Here is a 9,633-nt window from a genome sequence, read left to right on the forward strand (position 1 = left end):
CACCCTGTTGCCTGGTCTTTTGCTTCAGCAATTTTTTGTCTTTTGTGTAGATGGGCGGCATCCGGTTACCACCGGCTTTGTTTCCAGAGGTGGAGGATCCACAGTGATGCCTTCATGTCACTTAGTGTCGTGAATGTGGGAGCAGGACCTATTCCCGGTCACCCCAGGGCCTCCAGTTCCTGCTCTGGATTCACATCTCAGAGAAGGAGGGAGGAAGGCATTTGGAGGGGAAGTGGGAGGGAGGGCAGCCTGGGATGATTCCCGTTCCTGAAAGGGAAAGGTCCCTGACTCTCCAGGTTGGCATTTGGCACTGGCTCCAGCTCCTTCCCGGCTGCATGCCTTGGAGTTTGCCTCTGAACAGGAGGGTCGCCGTGGGCTGGGCTCCCTCGCAGAGCAGGTGGTGCCTTCCCTTCATCTGTCTCCCTGCTTGTCCCTATGTGCCTTGGCATCTTCTGACCAGCACTGATAAATGAACTGTGGTCCAGCTGATAATCACTTTGTGTGTCGTTTCTTCTTGTCTTTGCAGCAACCGTGCTCACAGAAATCCTGGAACTGCCACATCAAGTCTTCGGTGTTCAGGCTGACAAATGTCTCTGGGTTGGAGGAGCCGGCTGGCTGGCACTGCCTTGTGACCCCATGCCATGCCGCCGTAGCCGAGGGTGCACAGGTGAGGCCATCAGGTGCACAGGAGTTGCGATGCCAGGTCAGACCCTGGAAACGCAACCATTTCCCAACCACGAGCCTTCCTGGTAACTTGTCCAGCTCACGCTGGCCTGGATCTTCTCCTTACAGAGGGGATCACATAGAAATAACTATTAAATAAATGCAAGCTCATCAGCCAACCAGCTGACCGACGGGCCCAGATTTCCAAACAACCATGAAGCAACAACGGGATTAGAAAACAAAATATTGTTCGATAAAATGAGCTCAGAAAGAGCTGAGGGTCTGATGCATGATATAGTTAAGAACTTTGGGAGGCCCCTGTGTAAACCACTGGCTTCTAATAACCCCACATGAATGTTAAACTCTCAACCTCAATGGAGGGCTGCTCCCCGTGTATCCTAGCAATGCTGTCCCTCTCCCGGCTGCCCAGGTTTGGATAATAATGAAGCATGCTGCACACAGGTGTGCTGTGCTCGTATCTGCTGCCCCTGCACAGCTGCTGCAGCTACATGATATCTCAGCCAGCATGGAAGGTGAAGGCATGCACCCTTCCCTGGAGGGACAATGGCACCCTTCCCTGGAGGGACAATGGCACCCTCCTTGCTCCTCCCCCAGTTTGTTCCCCAGTAGTCCTCCCCTGACTACTGCGGCCATTCCTGCTGAGCACCGAGCATGCCTGCAGCTCTGCAGTGGCCGAGTGCCCGCCAGGGCTCCAGCCTGCCATCCCATCCAGCAATGACTCTCCAGGTGGGGGGAGGGGACACCAAGGGCACTGCCGCAGATCCTGTGTCCTTGATATCATCTTGACCTACTGAGATGCTACTGCTGTTAGCCAGCTCCAGGATGCAACCCCTGGATACTGGCATGTATTTTAAACTGGAAAAATAAAATAAAACAAGAAATCAGTTGGAAGGTGACAGCTTCCAGAATCTGGATCTTATATAGGAAACGTAGTCACGCCGGGAAGAAAGGATCTTATCTGAGGTCCGTCAGACTGCATTTGCCTGCAATCTGTGGTCAGTGCTTAAAGGAAGGGGCCAGAAGTAGGGTTGGAAGGTGGAACATTTGAGGTTGCTCTTCACCCTGGTGATCTTTGCCAGTCAACAGAGGCTTTGAGAAAGCAATCATCCCAAAGGCAATTCAGAAGGGAGGCAACTTAAACAAGTGAAATAAATAAACTGAAAAGGCATAGCAGCTAAACAGGATCAGGAAACAGCCTTGGCTAATGTTGGGGGCTTATGAGTCTGAGATGTGGTTTGAGTCTTATATGGGGTTATAAATCCAGATCCTGATGAAAAGCAGAAGCCCTTCCCTGCGTCCATGTCCATGGTTCCTAACACTTATCCCGGGAATCTGCTGGAACATCTAAAGCTGCTAGTCACATGGACCTGGCTCAAAGTCATGATTAGCAGATGCCCTGTGAGCCACCTTTGCTAGTGTGAGGACAAGTTCAAATACCACCAGGGACTTCTCGCTCTCTCTTTCTCTCTCTCTCTCTTTGTTGGAAATACTTGGGCTAGGAATGGGTTGGGTCTTGGTGCTAATATTAACTGCAGAATGCAATGTAACACAGGCTCTAATTGCTCACATCTGATATTCCATTTAGATACGATCATAGAAATGTCAACTTTATCTATGATAAAAAAACAGAAATGTCATTAGTAGCTTCCCAAATAATTTGTCCCTGTGATGTTTAGCACTAAATAACACAGACCTCTCCGTTAAGCATCCTGCTTACCTCTTTTCTTCTCACTTCTCTCTTGTCAATTGTTTTATTTTGGCATTCGTGTCCAGTGAATAAATTCATCAGCCACTATTTTTGGGCTTCTGTATTGAAAAGTTAATTATTTTAGAGAAAGTACATTGTGATTAAAAAAAACCTCAGTTATTATAATTATTTGGGAAACTACTGACATTTCAGTTTGTAGGAAGGAAAGATAAATACTCCCTCCTTCCCTGCATCAAAATAGGAATATGCCACTTAAATAATCATGCTGAAGATTAATTTTCAGAATGAATTGTGAGTAAAGCAGGAAGTGTCAGATGTGAAGATTGTCGCAGTGTGACTGAAGTGATTGTTTACTAATGGTTTCATGTCGAGATTCTTTGAGGATATCAACCACTGAGCAAACCTGAACTGGGGTGTGAGAGTGAGTCGGCACCTGTTGGTTGCTGGGGTCAACTTGGCCATCCTGACTGCATGGGGAGCTTCCTTTCCCTGTCTTTACACATGAGTATCATCTGGCTTTTCTGAAGAACAGCATGTTCTACAGGAAAGGAGCAGAGGTGTTCTGTGGGCCAAACCCTCTTGAATATTTGAGCAGGCTCTCAAAATCCATTTGTGGAAACAGTAAGAATGATCAAGGAGTTTAATGAATCTTTAATCCCTCCAAGAGAATTTGTGATGGGACAAGATGAGATTTCCTGCCTTCTAAATTGTGTTCAATAATCCTGGGAAGAACCTTCTAAATCATGTATAGATCACAAACTTTTCTTATTAAAAATGAGTAGAGCAAAACCCCTCACAGTCAGGAGAGAGCAATGTCTCTGAAATTTTCACGTGCTCATCAATTGTATGATTAGTGAGCCCAGGGTTTTGTGTTTCAAACAACTCCCAGGCAATGCTACTGGTGCTGATCTGTGGACCACCTCTAATTAGTGAGCTCGTAGAGAAGATGCAGGTTTGTTACCTTCGAGGGCACACCTTGAAGGAGGCTGTGGTTGCATGACCTGGGCAGCCCTGCCCTTGCAGAGCTGAGATTTCACAGAGAACACATTTTCCTGTTTTCCTTAACATTCAATTTCAGAATTTGCTGCATGAAAAGTCAATATTTCTAAATGCTTAAAATAGGTTTAAAAAAAATCTTAATTGGCTGGCCGATGTGGCTCATGCTTGTAGTCCCAGCTTCCTGCCTGGGAAACCCGCCACGGCTGCTGCTACCCTCCTTTGGCAGGTAGAGCCACCAGGGTGCCCTCCACCTGCCACAGCTGTCCTGACAGCTGCCACCCCAGAGGAGGGGCAGTGAGCAGATCCCAGCTACATGAAGCAGCATTTGAGCAGGTCAAGGTCTGCGCTTGCTGTGTCACTTTGGTCTTCTTCTGCTCTTGCCCTATCAGGGGCTATTCTCCTTCCCTCATGTAGTGTTCAAATGTTTCTTCACCTCTTCCACATCAGATGAACACAGCTATCTCTAAGGCCCAGAAATTGATGGGTTGCCCAATCATGTGAGGTGGGGGGTCAATGTATTCCTTCCTCTGTAGGTGTCTTCCTTTCACACCTGACTGTGGAGTACAAGGTGAAGTCGTTTTTAAGGAGCTAACATCATTGCCTGTACATTAAGCATCCTTATGCTGACAGGAGGCATGTTTTAGGGACGGGATGGCCCTAATGGTCTTGGGAGAGACATGGGGACTATGCACCTAACTTTATTCCAAGGTCAGTGGAGGTTTGTAGGGAGCAAGTCCCAGGATGCTCTAGAAGAACCACCAAGGCCTCAGTGGTTGAAACTCCCAAGGGCCCCTACGACTCAGGTAGTTACATGATTTTAGAATTCCTTTAACTGGGCATTTCTTCCTCTTGCTGTTCATGAAAAGAAGACATCATGTTTGAGGACCTCAGGTACCAAGGCTGAGGCATAAGGTGGATGACTTAAAGCTGATATCTGTCAGGCCAAATCCTGTGATTGGGGTATTTATAATGACAAGGGCCACACTTGGAAAGAAAGCTGTGCATATGTGGAGGGAGACACGCTCCACCGCCCTCAGGAACTCACAAAGTGCACCCAAGCCTCAGGAACCCATGAGCCCAGACTGTGATCTTCATTTTTGCATTTCGAAGCTTAGTAACTCACCTTTAACAAACTCCTGTTCTTCACAGGCCCAGCAGCATATCTTTGATCTGAGGATGAGTGTACATTTTATCTTGATATCGCCTGCAAATCCCTTTTCTAGAACAATCATTTAGGAAAACAAGATTTGGTATCTAATAGAAAAATGCAGGTTGTAAATGAAGCAAATAAGAGATAGATAATTTAGGATGTAGTTGATATGCATATAAATTGAAAGAAAAATGCTGAATCAAATGGCAGGTTGTCACAGTTTTGTTTTAAATTCAAATTATGTTCTCAAAAGAGAGACAGTTAAGACTCCTGTGTTCTCATCTTGGGCTAAGTTGAGTTTCTACAGTTTCTCAAACTCCATTGTAGCATCTCAAGAATTTTTCACACTGAAAGGGACTGCCCTCAAGTCTCTCATGCTTGAATACATGGATCCCTTTTCTGTTGGTGACCTTATTTGGTAGCACATTATTTTAAATATCCATTACTATTAACATCAACTAATAGTTAATTACAACACAATTCCTGTGGAAGTGCATAAGAGAGTCGTATGAATGCCAAATGAGTACATTAATAATTGGTGTTATCACAATGAATACTGAATGATTTCATAATGACGAGGAAGTTACTAGATAATAAAAAAGGACAGCTTTTGCTTTACTCACTTATCCCAGATTTAAAACTCATTCTTGGCCTCCATTCAGAAACCTAAGAGCTTTTCCTTGACAGTTTCTCAGGAATCTATATGTCCTCAATCAAAATCTAAACAGTGTTACTTATTGTCAAGTTAAACTTGAGGGTAAATGTCATTTGATTTCTCTTTACAAAGGGCTCTAGAAACACTAGCTTCTTGTCTTCAGCAAATTCAGTTTGTTTATTTATTCATCCAATCAGCCTGTAAACATTCATCGAACATCTATGATGCCCCTGGCATTGTGCTAAGTATAAGGACTGCAAAGAGAATAAGAGAGGACTCTTGTCATTGAGAAAAGTCAAATGTAAGAAGATATGCGAAAATACAACTACAATGATGTGTTTCATGTGCTTTAATAAAGAGAAAAGGCGAAGTGTTGGGGGAGGAGAAAAGCAGCTATTACACTGTCAGGGGTTTTGTGGGGAGGTAGCAGAGACAAGGAGACCTTTGAACTGGTCTTTAGTGCCCGGGTAGGATATTGCTAAGTTGATAATGGGTTGGCAGAAAGGTCATTTCTAGTAGAAATCCCAGCAGAAGCAGAGTGGCATGAAATTATACAGCCACCCAACAGCCAAACTCCTTAAACAGAAAGGCGAAGGGGAAATGTGGAAAGCATCCAGAGAAAAATGAGGTGTTACATCCTGGGGAACAATGATACAAATGGCAGCTGACTGTTTATTAGAAGCAAGGAGGCTAGAGGACAATAGAATTACTTCTTCACATTAGCAGGAAAAAAATCTGTTAACCAGATTGAAGTGAAATATTCAGAAAAACTGGAAGAAAGTCAGGACATACTGGTATCTAGCAAAGCTACCTGTCAATATGAAGATGAAATAAAGATATTTCAGATAAATGAAAACTAAGAGAATTTGATCTGAGGATGAATGTACATTTTGTCCTGATATCGCCTGCAAATCCCTTTTCTAGAACAATCATTTAAGAAAACAAGATTTGGTATTTCATAGAAAAACACAGGTTGTAAATGAAGCAAATACGAGATAATTTAGGACATAGTTGATCTGCATATAAACTGAAAGAAAAATGCTGAATCAAATGCCAGATTGTCACAGTTTTGTTTTAAATTCAAATCATGTTCTCAAAAAGAGAGACAGTTAAGACTCCTGGGTTCCCATCTTGGGCTAAGCTGAAGATTGAAGTGAAATATTCAGAAAAACTGGAAGGAAGTCAAGAGATACTGATATCTAGCAAAGCTATCTGTCAATATGAAGATGAAATAAAGATATTTCAGATAAATGAAAACTAAGAGAATTTGCTACCAACAGATTTGCATTACAAGGAAGATCGTTCTTCATGCTGAAGTAAATGACACCAGATGAACACTCAGATTTTCAGGAAGAAAGGAAGATTGTAAGAAACGGTAAGTGTGGGTAAAAATATATGAAATGCTTTGGGAGGCCGAGGCGGATGGATCACGAGGTCAAGAGATCGAGACCATCTGGTCAACATGGTGAAACCCCGTCTCTACTAAAAATACAAAAAATTAGCTGGGCACAGTGGTGCGTGCCTGTCATCCCAGCTACTCGGGAGGCTGAGGCAGGAAAATTGCCTGAACCCAGGAGGCGGAGGTTGCAGTGAGCTGAGATCGCGCCATTGCACTCCAGCCTGGGTAACAAGAGCAAAACTCCGTCTCAAAAAAAAAAAAAAAAAAAAAATATATATATATATATATGAAATGAATACTTAAGATACACACATGTACATATATGTACACATATATGCTATATATACACATTTCTTAATTTCTGCAAGGCATATGGTATTTAAAGCAAAAATTCTAACATTATATTGTGGTACTTATGCACAGATGGATATTTGTGGAAACAATAGTACAAAGGATGAATAGGCCAATAAATGTAATTATATTGCTGTGAGCTTCCAACGTTTTACCTGCAGCAGTATAATATAACCTCATTAGATGGTGATAAGTTAAAGGTGCACTTGTAATCCCTAGAGCAACCTCTAAAAAGTAATGCAAGAGGTATAGCTAAAATGCTCATGGAAACATTAAAATGCAATGCTAAAAATATTTTCTTCACCCAACACAGGTAGAGAAGGAAGAACAGGGGCACCAATGGACAATAGAAATAATAGACAAAATGGTACACCTATGCTTAACCTTATGAATAGAGTGGTGAGGCTTCTTACTGTTACACTTTTGAATTGCTTCATTATCCCCTAAATGTCTTCCCAGTCCTTTACCCACCTTTGTAACCAATTAATTGCATTAAACTCCCTGTGTTTTAAATAGTAGGGTTGTTTTGCTTTTTTCTATTTTGATCCTCACTGAAATATATTAAATGCTAAGGGATTGTTTAACTGAATAATGCTGCAATTAGAAAATGGTACAACACGCAGCAAGTAAAACTGATGTAGGAAAACATAAAATGATCTGAAAAAGCATCCTGGGAATAACACAGCTAACAAAACTGTACGCTCATTTGACAGTGACTTCTAGTACTTAGCTACATCTTAATATTAGTTAACTTTAGAGGTGAATATTATGGGAAATTTTTGCTCCCATTTTTGAATTTCTACGTATTTTTTTCCTGCTGAAAATGAATTATGTTTGCAGTTAGAAAAATGAAATAAAAAGAAGAAATTGGTAAGGATTGTGATTGAAGGCAATTGTAGCAGGGATAAAGGAGAAATGGTTAAGGTTATGAGACATTTCCAAAGTAGAATTGAGATGACTGTGATTAACTGATCACAAAGGCAGAGCACCATGGAATTAAGGGGAATCCCTAGCTTGGAAACAAGATGACACATTCTCAGAGAGGAGGAGGAACAGATGTCTGAAAAGCAATGTCAAGTTTTGGTTCATGCTGGCTCCAAACTCAGTACAGGCCTCCAAGAGGCAGCCAGACCCGAGGTTCTGACACTTTGAAGAGAAGTCAGAACCAGAGACACAGATTTCAGTTATTAACATCTAGAAATAGTAATTAAAGCCAAAGGAATTAATGTGCCAACACAGGGAAAAGATGTGGCTTCAGAACAAAACACCAAAATAGAACCCCTTTATTTCATGGTAAAACGCCAAGATTTGAGGAGTAGGTGGAGGAAGAGAATCCATCCCCAAGAGATTGAAGTGAAATATTCAGAAAAACTAGAGGAAAGTCAGGAGATACTGATATCCTAGAAATTAAGGGAAAAATGTTTCAAGAAGTAAGTATCAAATGCTATAAAGAGATTGTTTAAAAGATTGTATAAAAAGATTGTTTAGTGTGTACATCCTTGGATTTGGCAACCAGGGAATTACTGATTAGTAGAGAGCTATCTCAGCAGTGGTGTGAGCAGGAATTGACTTGTAATAGGGTCAAAAGGGTTTCTATTTCTTTGCATATATTTTTCTTTCTACTAGTGAGAAATAAAGATGGTCCTTATCCCGAGAGAGAGAGTTGCGGAAGTAGTTTTATGATTTGGTGCACTTACGTTTTATTTTTAAGAAGAGTTTTGAGCATGTTTATAGATGGGAGGGAAGAAGCAAATGAAATGGAAAGATTAAAGGTGTGTGTGTGTGTGTGTGTGTGTGTGTGTGTGTAAAGGTTATGGGGAGAGAAACTGAAATAGTCAAAAGTAGTCTGGTCAGATTTGGAGAAGTAGAGGGGTACCTTTTCTCTAGCAGAAGTGGAAAGATAGGTTGGGTGGGCATAAGGAAATCCTAGAAACTCCTTATCTGGTAGTCTGTATTACTGTGTGGAAAGTGGGGAATTATAGCTTCTACTAAGAATCATAGGTAGTGTGAGGTAGGATTTAGGAAGTGTATCTGAAGGACCATCAAATTTGAGGCTTATAAAGGGGAGATGATCCCAATTAGCCATATTTTGTGGTTTTTCTCAAATCTTCACCTAGATAGATGCTTCCAGCATTATCTTTTTTTTCATCATAAACTCTCAGGACCTTAGCAGGAAGATGTGTGCTCCTGTATGCACTTTAGTTGCCTCAGTTTTGCCTTCCTGGTGGGTGAGTAACAGAGTCACACATGGTGGGTAAGGTGTAGAGGTGGAGAGTAAGGGAGGTAAAAAGGAGAAGTGACAGCCTCTGAGGGGAATGGCCTTGTTTGAGCCATTGGTCATGCTAGCCTTGGAAAATCCACTCTTTTTACTTATCCACTTGTTATTTCTTCATCTACTCTGCAAATATTTGTTGAGAACCTCTGTTTCAGGCACTAGAAATAAAATTCTGAGCACAAGTGGCAAAGTCACTATTCTTGTAAAGTTTAAAATCTCATGGGGAAAGACAGACAAGCATCAAATAACCTCCAAGTCCGGACTAACAGCAACGTCAGCTACCTGCTGTGAAGGGGAAGGCCAGGTGCTCTGGGGGTGGCACATGGCCTCTTTTGTTTGTGGCTGGCACTACAAATCCAGACTGGGGTCTCTGCCCAGGACACAGCATCTTTTGGAGTTGCCCGGTTGTGTG

This window comes from Callithrix jacchus, chromosome 13, assembly GCF_049354715.1.
Source record: "Callithrix jacchus isolate 240 chromosome 13, calJac240_pri, whole genome shotgun sequence".
Classification (NCBI taxonomy): domain Eukaryota; kingdom Metazoa; phylum Chordata; class Mammalia; order Primates; family Cebidae; genus Callithrix; species Callithrix jacchus.